The sequence below is a fragment of the Petaurus breviceps genome, unplaced genomic scaffold, assembly GCF_028583685.1.
Source record: "Petaurus breviceps papuanus isolate PSGF00001 unplaced genomic scaffold, PetGlider_PUasm1.0 38, whole genome shotgun sequence".
NCBI classification, from domain to species: Eukaryota; Metazoa; Chordata; class Mammalia; order Diprotodontia; family Petauridae; genus Petaurus; species Petaurus breviceps.
The window spans coordinates 50647233-50663275 of record NW_027186304.1 but is presented as its reverse complement, the minus strand read 5'-3'; positions in this window follow the sequence as shown (position 1 = coordinate 50663275).

Sequence of the window (16043 nt, the reverse complement as noted above, 5' to 3'; positions counted from 1 at the left end):
GCTACCTAGCCACCCCTTTATTAATTTTTAAACTGATACCTATCAAATAAATAATCAGCAAGCATATAAGCACCAACTGTATGTCATTCACTTGAGGACCAATCTTCCCCAAAGATTTCTTTAAATATCTCATGATAGAATAGAAATGAGATAGGCTCTCAAGGACTTTGCCAAAAGGCTACAAAATGAGGTATAATGGTGCAAAGTCTTCAAATGTTGGGCTCATGACAGCCTTGCTGTGCCAGAGCAGGCAATGATTTTGGAAGGAAGACCAGAATTTGTTTTAATTGAGCACTGAGGCACACACTGGTTGTATTAGAATTAATTAGTAGAATATGTATCCACAGCACTTGTACAGAATTCCTGAAGTCTAAAGTTAGGAGCAGCATATTTCCTTGTTGAACTAATAAGAATTTCCAGATTATATTCACTATTGAACCTCAACTCTATAATGGACATCAGTGTGGAAATATAATCCAATTTGCAAAAATGCAAATTACACCACAATTTTAGGAATATTTTATTTTTTAATGAAATATCTAGACTCAGTTTGTAATTAAAAATGTTTTTAAAGTGTCGTTTAATCTGTGATAGGATAAATACTTAAGAGGATTCAGCAATCCTTCAAAATAGGGTCTTAGGTTAGCTGTTCCTAGGCCTTGACCCAGAGGGCTAAGTCTCTGGCCCTCTTGACTTGATTTGCTGATCATCTAAGGGCATAAAAAGGCCTACCCACAGAGAAGTGGGATCCTTCAGACTTTGTGGATGTCCCAAGACATCCATGCTGTGCCCTGTGGGCCAGATAGCCTTCCTCACCTCCATGTGGAGTCTGCCTAAGCCGAATACTGTAAAAATCTTTGTTGGATACCCTTCTATTTCATAGCTAAGTAAACTTCCTTCTGTTAATTGCTGCATGACCTACACGTATCTCATTTCACTCCAACGTTGGACCCAAAGTGCCAGGCCTGCCCTTAATATCCTATTCTTCTACGCCACTGCTAAATATAAGTTTCTTGAGGACAGGTACTATTTAACTTCTATTGCCTTATTAATGATTTCCTGGAGCTGGGAGACTATAGGTAGTCAAGGTGCTGATTTACTCTAAATATTTTCCTTATAAACTATTTTCATTTATTGTTCCTGGAAACACCGTTTTTGGTTACTGTCATCTCCTGCCAGGCATATGACTAAGCTCCAGGCTCTCTATAGCTCATTCTTTATTCATTGTTTTCCATAAGGAATAGATGGTATTTCATTCTCCCTCATAGTACTTGCCTAAGGTAGTCTCTGATTTCCGTCTCATTTAATCCATTTCCCTGCCAGAATTTGTAGCCCAACCATATGATTCCCTTGAACAAATTTGCCCCACAAATGAATAGGAAAAAAATACCTACTGATGTCTAAGTATGATTAGGCCTGTCTACAGGTTACCATGACCATTTGGGGCTTTATGTTGAAGTGTATGGGGGAATCCATCTCAGTATGTTGACTGTTCAAATGGATTATCTTGTGAATCCTAGCCTGCGATTTTCAGGCTGATGTCCAGGTAGCAGATGGCTTTGAGGCCCATTCAGCTAGAACAGTGACAGCCTGTTTCAATCACGTTGCTGGTTCTAATATTTGTAGAGTGTCTATGTGGCCCCCAGTGCATGCATTGATTATTCTATTAGGTCACTATTATTCTGATTGAGACTAGCTCACATGTCCCCAAGGCCATGTTGCAGTAATTGATATTAATCACTTTTTAACCCAGCCCTAGGGTATATTTTTAGTGTTCAGTGACCTCCTAGAGCAAGACTTTCATATGGCCTTGATGTGAAGAGAAAAAATGAAATTATTTACCACAAACTGGAGATTCTAGAGTATATTAATATTAAGAATTCATGGGAAATCTTTTTCTCCATTTATATAACCAGTCTCTTGGTCAAGCTTTAAGAAGGAAAAGGGAGCTTAAGACTCTTCTTAAAACTAGCAAAACCATTAGCAGGTACTTGTGTCAGTGCACAACAAAAGGCCTAAAATACTTTGAGGCATTTTGGATTCACATAGAATGACCTAAGATTTAAGACTTGGTCTCCAAGATTAGTCATTTTTGCCAAACTCATTCCCCAGAGAAACAAAACAGAGTAATAAACTAAAATATTAGTTTCTTTCATATGATTACTCACAAATTCACAAAGACTTGAGATTTTGTATTTTATACATATTTTAACCAAAGACAGACCATTCTAGAGGTCAAGAATATGAATGCAATTTTAGGAATATTTTACCTGTAATGGGAACTGTAATTACAATTATAGTAGTTAAGATGAACAATATGTCTTTCAAGTGGATAGCTACTCCTGCAGATTTTTTTTCCTGATAAATAAATCCTTGTCATCTGGTTTAAAGTTAAGTTACTAACACTTCTCCTTTGATAAGTTTTCTTCTATTTTATTCTTCTACATTTAGTTGTGGTGACAAAAAATAACGGCTACTCTATAACATGTATACCAGCTATGATTTGGGGGAATTATCCTCATTTTAAGCATTAAATTCTAAGTATAAGCAAAATGTCAAACTTTGTTTACTAATTTTATACTTACTTTTTCCTTTAATATCCTGTCTTGGTTCTCTAGTTATAACATAGATGAACCTAAAGTTTGCTAGAAACATTTGCCATTAGCTTCTTCTAAAAAAAAAAAATTAAATTTGAGGATAATCCTACCTCCAGAGCTTATTCTGTTCCTGGCCATTGACTGTGACAGTGAAAGGCTCATCTGAACGCACTGAAGCGTCCCATCTAAAAGCATAAAACATATTACATTTCATGAAAAAGCTAATTCAGATTGTTTAATTCTGGTAATATTGCCTCTGTCACCTTCAAAATCAAAATGTTCTTTCCTGTTATTATAAGGAAAACAACCAAATTGCTAAAAAACCCATTTGAATACACAGCTGCCTTATGTTGCATACTAATTTGATTAAAAATGTTCGTGCCTCACCAGCATTTTTACATAAAACACATTGGTGAATTTAACAAAGAGCTATAAAAAAAATATCTGAGGTACTATTGGTGACTCAAGTCCAGAGTAGTGACCCCTGTTCAGTACCCCTGGACTGAACAAAAATCTTCTGACTATCTTAGAAGGCGCTAAAGCAATTGTCTGCCTATATTTGTTTCCTCACTGCTTTGGGCACTGCGCCAACCTCATTGCAAATAACTGCATTAGTCAAGTGTATCCAAATTATTACAACCCAGCGTCCATCCCAGTTATTGCTGTTGAAGCATTTTCCAAATCTTCATATCACCAGAAAACATTTTTTTGAAGGGTGAGTTTCACATATATTCAGGTCCACTTTGATTTTCTACCATGGTGAAACCGATTCCTTTCACAAGTAGCTTTATTTTACTAAATCTTTCCCAGAGGGAGTTACGACTATCCCTTAGAGCCTTATTGTTAGACACAAATATGTGTCACATAGTTGAAAGTGTATTAGAATGTTTCCCTTCATTATTTTAAAACTATATTTCTTCCCTCCATTCAGAACTTCTAGTTGGATCAAAGTTTAACCAACTTCTCTATTGAGTAGCATATGGGAAGGTTAAATGTCTGGGCAATTTGAAGGGAAGGGACTGAGCATTGTACAGGTTGGAACATCAGACAATGATTTTAAACAGATCTAGTTCTTAACCCTACAAATAAGCCATAAGCCATGGCACACAGACACAAGTGAAATGTGATAGAGCCAGTGATTTGGGGTCTATCTACAGGTAATTGGGCTAGGTAGCATTACTTAGACAGATTCTTCCATATTTGGCAGGGAAGAAGTGGGGAGAGGGAAGATTAACTTTCATTTCACAAGGATGCCAATTATACAATATTAGAAACAATTTTCAACACAGTAAAACAATTTAGATCATTCAGACATCCAGACTCCCTATGGAATTGCCCACTAAATTGAAAATGGAGATGATGTTCTATATGGGATGGAAAGAGGACTGGATTTGAAGTCACTAGACTGGATTAAAATCCCAGTTCTGATAATCAGAGCCTCTGATAGCCCCAGTTTGTTCTTCTGTAAGATGAAGGATATGAGCTATAATACCTTAGTTTACTTCCAGTTCTAACCTTCTCTTTTTCTTTTCTTTTACTATCCTGTTTCAACTCACATTTATTGGGATCCATGAAGTATTATTTCTTGAAGATACTTCTTGGCTTTCATCTTGGTCCCATTATCTCCTTTCCTTTCTCTCAAAGATTCTATAAATAAACTATTCCTTTCTTTTTCACTGATGTCACCCATTCTTCTACCAGGATCCTTTCCCCAGCTCAGCTTTTTCCTTATCCCTTTCCTAAACAAAGCTAAAATTCACCTTGAGATTTTCCTAATTATTTTAATTCCCAGGAAGGTTACAAGAGGCTCAAAAGACCACCCATAAAAATAAAGAAGCCACAAATATATAAGGAATCTTGAAAATTTGTGTATAAGAATGATCCCTGGCCTTCTTTAAAATGTGATGCTAGATCTGATCTTTCTTGGTTTCATTCATTGAATTCAGTGTTCTAAATTCTTCTGGAAGTCAATCCTGTCAATTTCTTCTCTTTTACTGTACAATATGGTCTAGTGGAAAGATGACTTGAATTGGAGAAAGAAAACTTGAGTCTGATTTCTGTTTATACTTTTTATTATCTGTGTGACCTTGGACAAGTTACTTTCTCTCACTCCACCCTGGCTTCCTCATCTCTAAAGGAAGAAGATGGACTAGGTCTGGCATTCTTAATTTTGTGTGTGTCTCAAGGACCCTTTTGACAGTCTTGGAGAGACAATGGAACTTTTCTCAGAATGTTTTTGAATGCATAAAATAAAATGCAGAGAATTATGAAGAAAATATCAATGAAACATTTTATATAAAGTAAAAAGAGGAAAATAATAAATTTCAAATATTTTAAAATTCATTTATTAAAATATTTTATTAGAAAAAAGTTCATGAACCTCAGTCTAAGAACCTCTGGACTAGATGATTTCTAAGGTTCCTTTTTGCTTTAAATACCATGAGTTAAATCCTATGATATATGAAAGTACCCTTCAACCTTCATCTGTCATCCTAAAATTCTCTAGATGGCCTATAGGAACTAAGTGGTAAAGATTAGCTCTGAACGAGCTAATGGTAATGTCTGTTTTTTCCCCCCCACGTAGGGAAAAATCATTTTAGCCTATTCCTTCACAACATTCTCCTGAAAAATCATCCATGATCCATTCCATTTTGCTTTGGCTTTGTACCCTTGACCACTGTTGACTCTCCTATCATTCCTCTTAGAAACTCTGAATTTCAGTTTCATTACCTGAAATGTGAAAATGATCTTTGCTTCTTAGCTTGCAGGATTGTTCAGAATAGTCATAAGAAAATATTTATTGATAGATTCAAATCCCTCTGAAGAAAGGAGCTATGAATGATATCATAAATTTAATATTCAACATCACTTTATCATTAAGCCTCTAAAATTAAATACACCATAGGAAAAAATAATAAACTTATGGGGAAATGAATCTGGATGCCCTTCTTAAGAAAAATAATGACAAAGAAAATCGTTATTTTCCCATAGAGGGTTGATTCCATTAAAAGGTATCTGGTATGATAGTGCAATTGTACCCAAATATAAATCGTAATTTTGATTTGATTCCTATAATACAATAAAAAAATCCCTCAGGAAAGTACTTCTGAAAAACATACAAAATTGGAACTCTGTATTTGAACCCTCCCTATAGCAATGTCCTTTAGATGAGTTGATGTGAGTGCTGATAATTTATTTCCTGTGTGGACAAGAGGGGCTGGAAATAATTGATATGTTAGTTGCCATTGTTTATTGATCATCTGCTCTAGGCACTGTGGAACTTTCAGAACCTCCCTCAGATCTGTGATTGGTACTAGCTCAACTCCTTTGAGGATTTGTTTTACAATACTGGATTTTAAAATTTTTCATGTAATAAGAATCACTGTTTGAAGTTTATTATTTGACCTGCAGTATGATTTAATCCATGGAATGCTGAGGCAATTGAGGATGGGATTTTGGTATAGCTAGAGAGGAGGTTTGATGATACTTTTTTTTTTTTAAATACATCCCAGACACTAAGGAAATGAACATAGTTACATAATATAGTTAAGCTTCATATCTCTAGTTTCCTCAAAATTACTTTTCTCTTCACCTTTCTGTATAAAAGAGCTACAAAGTATACAGGAAAACACATTTTGAATATATTCTTTGGGTAATGAATTAAAAAAAATTCAATCTTAAGGGAAGCAGCTTCTCCAACTCTTATTTTTTCAGATGTAGAAACTGAGGTCTAGAGACATGTGACACATGTTGTTTTGTCCTTCATTTTCGAAGAGGATCAATGACATCATAGAGTCATGTCTTAACTTAAGTGAATTGGATTTAAGTGAGGCAGAGTTTCAAAAAGTCGTCAGCTTCACTCCGTCTTCCAGAGTCATCCAAGACCAAGTAGCAAGACAAAAATCAGAAGGATTGGCAATAACCTGACACGTGGTGGATGACCTTGGCTTCTTCAGATGTCTGACCAAGCTCTCAATGTGCCACAGTACTTGCTTCAGTCTTTCATGGCTGTTGGAATAAATTGAAAGACTTCACATAGTTGGGTTTAGATGTCCCCCTTAACTCACCGTCGCGTTTGAGACCCATCAGTTACCCTCAACCTGGTTTAGCTCATCTGCTGAGATGGTTTTACTGGGCTGTGGCCACTTCTCATTGCTACAGCTTCTTAGAGCTCCATGTGAGAATTACTAAATAATATATGTTACTAAAGGTTCAAGGGAAGGATGATAAAAATAAAGATTTAGAACTGTGAAATACCTTAAACATTACCAAACCCAGCTTTCACTTTTTATAGATGAGGAAACTGGGGCCCAGAGAGGTTAGGTTATATGATTTGCACAGCATTATAGTAACTAAGTTGAGAAGTTAGAATTTGAATCCAGGTCATCTGACTCCAAATTTCCCTACTAAGCTCTCATAAAACACAGAAATAGTATTCTCTAGCCTTATAAATAAATGGATTAAAACCTGGAAATGGACATAGCTAAATTAATTATACTACTTACCATAAATCCTGAAAATCAATACATACTGATTTAATCCAATATTACTTTGGTGTGAAGTCCAAAGTGTTTCATGGCTTTCATTGCTACACTCTTCCGACCCTGGATGCCTGCCTATCTTCAAAGTAATCTTTTTTTCATCAGTTCTCTAGGACTCTACTATCACAAACTGTGGTTTTATTTCAAAAATATATATTATAATGATTTAGCTTATCTAAATGTTATTGTGAGGACTATCTTCAAGTACATAGCTCTGGAATTATTGCCATATCTTAAATTTAAAAATCCTCTACTATTGGTGAGAGGATAAATTTACTCCAGGAACACCTGAACCCTCTCTTCTCTTCTCTTCTCCTTTCCTTTTTGCTTCTTCTTCCCCTTATACCCACTTTTACTTTCCCCCTTCCTCTTTCTCCTCCCTCTCTTTCTTCTCTTCTTTCTTCTTCTTTTCCTCCTCCTTTCTCCTCACTTTCCATCACTTTCCTTTATATATATATATATATATATATATATATATATATAGTGTGTGTATAAATATATACACATGTACATACATATGTAAACACACACTATTTAATGCCTTTCTGCTATTATTTATTTATCCTGTATATATCTTGCTTTACAAACATTTGTTTGCATGTTGTCTCTCCCATTAGACTGTAAATTCTTTGTCTTTTCCCTCTTTTTGCATCCCCAGCACTTAGCACAGTACCAGGCACATAGAAGGCCCTTAATAAATATTTATTGATTGATGTACAGACATATAAATGAACAAACATACTATGAATATACACAAATATTTATTTGTGTGTATGTATGAACATGTGCAGAAAGCTGAATTATCTATGTTGGGATTTCACAAAATATAACTCAGCTGTGCCATAATTAAATACAAATAAATATATACCCACATAAGTTCATCTATTATATATATACATATATGTGTACATATGTTTGCATATAGATTATGCTATAATTGAGTTCTGCATTATGGAAACCCAACACAGGCAATACTCATTTTTGTTGCTTCATTATTCAATCAATATTCTGCTTGTTTTATTTGATATTGCTTTTAAAAAAGCCAAAGCCAAAACATGACTTCTTGAAACCTCTCTCTATTTCTTGTGACCTTTGCCATTTCCCATGGAAAGTTTCCACAGGTATTCAAACAGATAAATTACTGATGGACCCTAGAGTATTTGTAAAGTTTATATATTCACAGAGCTCAAAGTATTAAATCATGTCTAAAAAAAGAGAAGCCCTTATACATACACACACACACACACACACATATATAAATTCAAACTTAGCAGTATAAGATAGGTAGTGTTATTTCTTTAATGTTACAAAGTTATTCGTTATTGGGGTCATTTAAACAATTAGTTCTATGGTATATTTAAAATGAAATCAAATTGACCAAACTTGATTTATACACACATTTTCAGAATCATCCTTACCTCATAAAACAGGGATCTCCGATTCGAAGATTTTTCTGGAGAGTTACATCATCCATGCAATGCAACTATAGCAAGCTATTACCAGAAAGCTGTTTCGGAGCTTTTGAAGCATGAGGTCAATCCTTCTTGCCATCCTTGGCCTTCAAGTGTTGGTCCTTTCCTGTTTGTGTGAATGAAAGCCAATTTCCTGCAAAAGACAATTGCTAACTACTATTTAAAATAAGCTCTTTTCCCAGGGATAAGACCTTTGACTTTGGTAATCTTTATTTATCTATGCATATGGAAAGCTAATAAAATCAGCTCCTAATTAGATCGCGAATAAGGAGGCTTAAAAGAGTTGTAGAAAGATGAGGAGGCATGGTTCCAGTATTTTGTGTTCTTCAGTGTTTAAGGACATAACTCTGTGGATGGATTTTTGTACTTACAAGGGGACATGAAGATCAGGGCATTCAAGTTGGAAGTACCTCTTTTCATTTCACAGATGAAAAAACACTTGAAGGCCCTGAGCAATATTTGGCCAGAAAGAAGAATTTGCTGGCAGATGGATTAAGCAGACAAAGGTTCATCCATAAAGAATATTCTGCACCTGAAAATATATGAAATTAGAAGGCATCAATTGAGAAGTCCAAATATTAAGTTTCTTGCTTTTGCACAAAAGTTGCTAGTAAAATTTCAGTAGTTCTCAGAGACTAATCTGCCAGAAGGAAAGTTGCTGTTTTCCTAAGCATTGATTAAACTACAAAAAGGAAGGAAGGAAATAGGAAGGGGAGAGAGAGGAAGGAAATTTGAAGGGAGGGAGTAGAGAGGATAAAAATTATGGAACAACCTAACAATGAAAATTGAGCAATTAATATTTGCCCTTAAACATATAAGAAAAATAGTTAGAATCCCTCTTTTTAAAATGCCCCTGCTTCTATTTTTCTTCTTTCTTTTTCTAATGTATTTAGTAGTAAAGGCATCTAAAAGAGGAAAAATGAGGACTTTCCTGCTTTTGCAATTCTGATTTTTTAATTGCCATAATGACAAAAGACTACTATCCATAATAAATGTCATGTTCACAATATAATGATGTTACTTGAAATTGTCAGAATAATGTGTACTTAAATTATAACTTTTTCAATATTGTTCTTTGCACTAATAATATATTCAATAACATAAAGAAAGAAATTATTCAGTTTATAGCACCAAAGGTCCCATGAAGTCCATCTTTATTCATGGTCCTGTATTTAAAGATGGTTTATCTAAAGACTACAATATTAATATAATTATTTTTCAATTCTTAAGTGGATCTGTGATCTCCTAAAGGTTTTTATTCCCTTCATAGTAAAAATCCATGCTTTTTCATACTCTTATGATTCTTACTCATGTGTGTTTTTCATCCATTGAATATCTTCCCAACATACTGTATGCTTCTAAACTTTAAATCTTTTAACATTTAGTGATCATAATGCTTTGCTGAAGAACCTGAGAAGGGGCGGCTAGGTGGTGCAGTGAAGAGAGCACTGGCCCTGGAGTCAGGAGGACCTGAATTCAAATACATCCTCAGACACTTAACACAAAACTAGCCATGTGACCTTGGGCAAGTCACTTAACCCCCAAATGTCCTACCTTTTCTCCTCCAAAAAGAAAAAAAAAGAACCTGAGTTCTTAAATTAGGGTCAATGAACTTGGTTTTTAGGAATATATTTTAATAACTATATTTCAAAATAATTGAATTTCTTTATAATTGTGTATATATTATGTATTGTGTTAAATGCATATCTTTGTACAAGTATAATTTTGTGTACATGTTACCTCTGCTATGAGGGCTTGCTGAGCCCTTTTCAGGGCTGCTCATCCACTTTTGGTGTCCACTTGTCCCCCATTTCTTAACCCCGGACTTTAAGAAGCTGTAACATTCACAGCTGCTGTATTGTGGTGAAATCCTCTGGGCAAACAGGCTAAGCTACCAGGTTGAAGGTAACTGACAGGCCTCAAACCCGTTGGTGAGTTAGGGGAATGTCTACCCCAAGGATGAGAACTTCCCCCACTACAATGGGTGAATGAGAACAATCTATTCTAGTGACCATGAAGGCAGCTGAAGAAGGCACTGTGGAATACTTAGAGCTTGTTTCGACGAGTAAGACACCAAGGTCATCCTTTGCTATTGCCAATCATCCTGACTTTGGTCTTTCCATTGGTCTTGGATGACTCTGGAGTGAGGCTGATGACTGTGTAACTCTGCCTTACTTAAATCCAATTCATGTACAAGCCAAGATATCACCTTGTGATGTCATTGGTTCTCTTTAAAAAGGAAGGACAAACAGCAATGAATAACATATATACATATGTGTGTGTGTGTAATTTTGTACATTTGAAAGCATTACTCTGGGAAGGGTTCCTTAGACTTTCAAAGAGGCCTATGACAGAAAAAGAGGTGAAGAATCCTTGCTCTAGTCCAGTTTGTGTCTTTACAAGAATCTCTTCCATGACATCTCCTAGTTCTTTATCTTTTAAAGAAAACTGAGAGGAACTCATCAACTTGCAGTACAAGTTTAGAAAGCTCTGGATTTAGGGTTTTTTTTGTCTTACATGAAGATGAAATCTGCTTTTCTGAAAGTCATATCCATTATTCCCACTTCTATTATTCTAAATCAAGCAGAACATGTCTAACCCTTCTTTCACAAGACAGAACTAAAAATATTTGAATACAACTCCTACCCTGTAAGTGTCATCTCTTCTCCAGGCTGTAGATGCCTAATTCTCTCAATAGATTCTGAGATAGCATGGTCTCAAGGCCTTTATATAATCCTAATCATCTTCCACTAAATGCTTTCAATTTATCAGTTTCCTTCCTATAATGCAGTAGTAGTTGTTGTTTGGTCATTTCAGGCTCTTTGTGACCTTACTTGGAGTTTTCTTGGCAAAGATGCTGTACTGGTTTATCATTTCCTTCCCTGGCTCATTTTACAGATGAGGAAAGTGAAACAAACAGGGTTAAGTGACTTGTCCAGGGTCACACATCTAGTAATGTCTGGGGTCATATTTGAACCCAGGTCTTCCTGACTCTATGCCTGGCATTCTACTTTGCCACCCAGCTGCCCAGCAAAATAGCAATCCTATAACTAAGAGTGGGGGGAAGGACAGTATCTTGAAGATTCCAGCAAAAGGACTAATTGGAGATTTTAGTAATTTCATTTGTATACATATTTTCTGAGCCTGAGCCCCCATTTCGTTGGAATCTGTATGTACTGGTGGAAAAGGGTGCGACAGACCTCTGGGAGAATGTTTGTACCATTTGTTCTTACTATGTACCACTTTAGGAAATGCTTTTTTCTAACAACTAAGTCTGACTCATTAATTTTTTTTAAGCAATTGGGGTTAAGTAACTTGCTCAAGGTTACACCTGACTCATTAATTTTTACAAAATATTTTCATTTATTTCACTAAATGTTTCCCAATTATATGTAAAAAGTTTTTTTAGCATTTATTTCAAAAAAATTTAATTCCAAATTCTTTCCCACCCTTCTGTCCCTCCCCAATCCCTCGAGAAGGCAAACAATATGATATTGGCCATATATGTGAAATCACGCAAAACATATTTCCATATTGGCTGATTAAGTTATATCAAGTGATAATCACAGGGGAAGGATACTGGTGGGAGTTCATGAGCTATAGCATTAGAAAGATGTTCCCTAAGCCCCTGAGAACCCTGAGGGAGAAATTAGCCAGCTGAGCTCTAGGGACCTGATGTGCCAATGTGAGGAGCATGTGCTACACCTTAAATGTTTTCTTCCCATTTAGTTTTGATTTCAGGATGGCAGTAAGTCTCTCTTAATTCTCTCAGTCACAGCTTTGTCTTCCTTCCTTTTTATCTTCCTCATTGGAATATAGGCTCCTTGAGGCCATGGACCACTTTTTTTTTAACCTTTCTATGCCCAGAACGTAGTATAATGCCTAGAACATAGGAAGTGCTTCATAAATGAACTTATATGTATAAATGTTGACTCTGATTAGCGCATTGATAGCATTATAATTGGTATACCTTGCCTGGAGGAGACTAAGGTATTTGTAATTAATTCCTTTGTCTATTGCTTCATTTTGACCTATGAATTCGACTTTAGTCTCTTTTGGTTACACATATTAAGAATTTTACATTTATTGAATCCAAAATGACATTTTGATATTATTGGAGCCAGATTCCATTATATGAAGAAATTGTTTAATGTATTTTTTTATGGAGCCATATAGTATGATGCAATCATGTACCCATGAATATCAAATGATTACTAATATGTTTTGGTCTCACTCCCTCTTTAATTTGGAAGCCATATAGAGTTTTATTTACAAGAAATGATAATAGATTTAATGTTAGATAGAACCATAATATGCTTGGATTGTTTCTGAAAGATGCAACATTTTCTTTTTTTTTATTTTAATTTTATGTTTATTTTTAGTTTACAACATTCATTTCCACAAGATTTTGAGTTACAAATTTTCTCCCCGTCTTTCCCCTACCCCCACCCCAAAACAGCGATCCCACTGAATACCCCCCTCCTCCAATCTGCTCTCTCCTATATCCTCCCCCATCCCAGCTCCGAATTTCCAATAGGGCAAGATGGATCTTTATACTGCAGTGCCTGTATATCTTATTTCCCAGTTGCATGTAAAAATAATAATAATAATAATTTTTTAAACATTTTATTTTAAAACTTTGAATTCCAGATTCTTTCCCTTCTTCCCTCATCACCCACCATTACTGGGAAGATAAGCAATTCAATAAAGGTTGTACATGTGTAGTTATGCAAAACATTTCCATAGTAGATATATTGTGAAAGACTGACTATATTTCCCTTCATCCTATCCCATCCCCCACTTGTTCTATTTTCTACTTTGACCCTGTCCCTTTTCAAAAATGTATGCTTCTAACTACCCTCCCCCCAATCTGCCTCCCTTCTACCATCCCCCCTCTTACCCCCTTCCCTCTTACTTTCCTGTAGGGTAAGATACCCAATTTAGTGTGTATGTTATTCCCTCCTTAAGCCCAAATTCAATGAGATTAAGGTTGACCCATTCCCTTTTGCCTTCTTGTTCTTCCCCTCCATTGTAACAGTTTTCTCTTGCCTCTTTTATATGAGATAATTTGCCCTATTCTGTCTCTCCCCATCTCCTCTCATTATATTCCTCTCTCACCTCTTAATTTTATTTTTTAAATATACACCTCTTAATTTTATACATATAATTCACAATTAGCTCTGATTTTGATGTTTGTATCTACACTGTGTATTTATGTATCTTTCCCCCACACTTCATGTATTAGGTGCTCAGTTCATATTTGTGGGCTGAAAGAACAAATTAGTCAATCGTATGCATATATCCTTAGGTAAAATATACAAGATTCAGTCATGTACTTGAAGTCAGACTGGAAGTTGAAATCTTCCATTTCTCTCTATATATGTAACATAGTGGACAGAGAGAGCTGAACTTGGCATCCTGAACATTGGGGTTTAGGTCCTACTTCTAACAAGATACTATGTGACTGTGGGTAAGTCAATTGACCTCTCTGAGCCTCAATTTCCTAGTCTAAGGCAGGTAGGTGACACAGTGCATAAAGCTGGATCTGGGGGTCAGGAAGACCTAGATTCAAATCTTGCCTCTCACACATTTAGCTATGTGACAAAGATCAGTCACTTAGCCTCTGTATCCCTCAGTTTCTTCATCTGTAAAATGGGGATAATTATAGTACCTATTTCCCAGGGTTGATGTGAAATAATCTTTATAAAATGCTTTACAAACCTTTAAATTCAATAAAAGATGTGAACTGTTATTATTATCTGAAAAAAATTTTTAAGTAAAAATGATGTAAGTGGTTGGATTAGATGACTACTAAGATAACTTTCCGCTCTAAATCTATGATTTAACATTCACTTTCTGTTTGCATTGTATTAGAAATCCCAAATTCTCAAAATTACTAATCTTGGGAGTATGATGTGGTTGTCCATGAATCCCCTTCTTTCTCCCTGAATGATATGGTTTTAAAGGTTGCTTCTTTTCATTTCCAAGATTCACTGTTCTTTCTCTGTCCAGGCAATAGCTGCTCTGGTTGTTTTATGTTAAAGTAATTTTCAACTGCCTACCAGGTCATACCCATGTTTAACTGTTAATCAGTTGTCTTATCTCTGGCATAAGAGTCTTCATGTTTTCTTATCTGGGGAGTAAAATAAGCACATCTTAATCTCTAGAATTAAATTCTTGACCATTCATTATTCACTATCAATATGTGTGTATGTATATATGTATGTGTATATGTATATAACGGCCCAACACACATATGTGCATGTGTATATATGTGTGTATATGTATATGCATGTGTTTATGTATATCCACATTGTGTGTGTTCACAAATATGTGTGTATGTCATAGCTGTTTAATCATTTCAGTTGTGTCAAACTCTTCATGATCCCTTTTGGGGTTTTCTTGGCAAAGCTACTAGAATGGTTTGGAATTTCCTTCTCCAACTCATTTTACTTATGAGGAAACTGTGGCAAACAGGGTAAAGTGACATCCCTGGGGTCACACAGGTAGGCAGTTTCTGAGGCTGGATTTAAACTAGGGTCTTCCTGACTCCAGGCCTGGAGCTCTATCTACTATGCTAAGTAACTGGCATATATACATACATATATATATATATATATACATATCAATGACATCATGAGGTGATACATACATGTACACACATCCTAAGCACCTATAATAGAGTTTGTATATATGTTTATACATGTATATATATAACTTATCATCTATGTATATACATACATACATTCTTATATTCACACATACATGCATGCATACATATACCTGATATATGTGTGTGTGTGTATATATATACATATATATATTTGTTAAGAACAGTCTGTGACAATTATTACTTAATAGCAAAGCAGATAAACATAGTAAAATATATAACAAAAATGTAGCTGTAGTATGTTTAGGGGGGACCAGTCAAAGATTGAGTAGATTGGGGCATGGGGTAAATTCACTGGGAATAGTTCTTGACAGAGGAGCTTAGCTGGGTCTTGGACTTGCCATTTAACAGTTGAGTGAGATGATGAAAGAATGAAAACTTTTCCTCCCGTTTGTGAGGTCTGCTTTCCTCCTTGGGTGACTGTCTTTTAAAGTTTCCTGTGTCCCTCTGGAAAGATTTTAGACTCTAGATATTACTGCAAGTTAACATTAAATGTCCTTTTTGAATGCTAAAATAGAAGTAATACTAACAGTATAACTTAATTTCAACCTTATTATAAGCGTAAGATATTTCTTTTTTTTAAAAAAAAGACACATTGTCTTTTAGCCTCTGTGAAACTAACCTAAGCATCCTCTAAAAATCTTTCTTTATTGGCCTTAGCACTGATGTGGTCATGGAGATGATCCAAATCATCTCTTAGTCCAGTAATTCTACTGCACAAGGCAACTTTGAAAAACAGGCTATTATAGGGGCATCCTCTCAC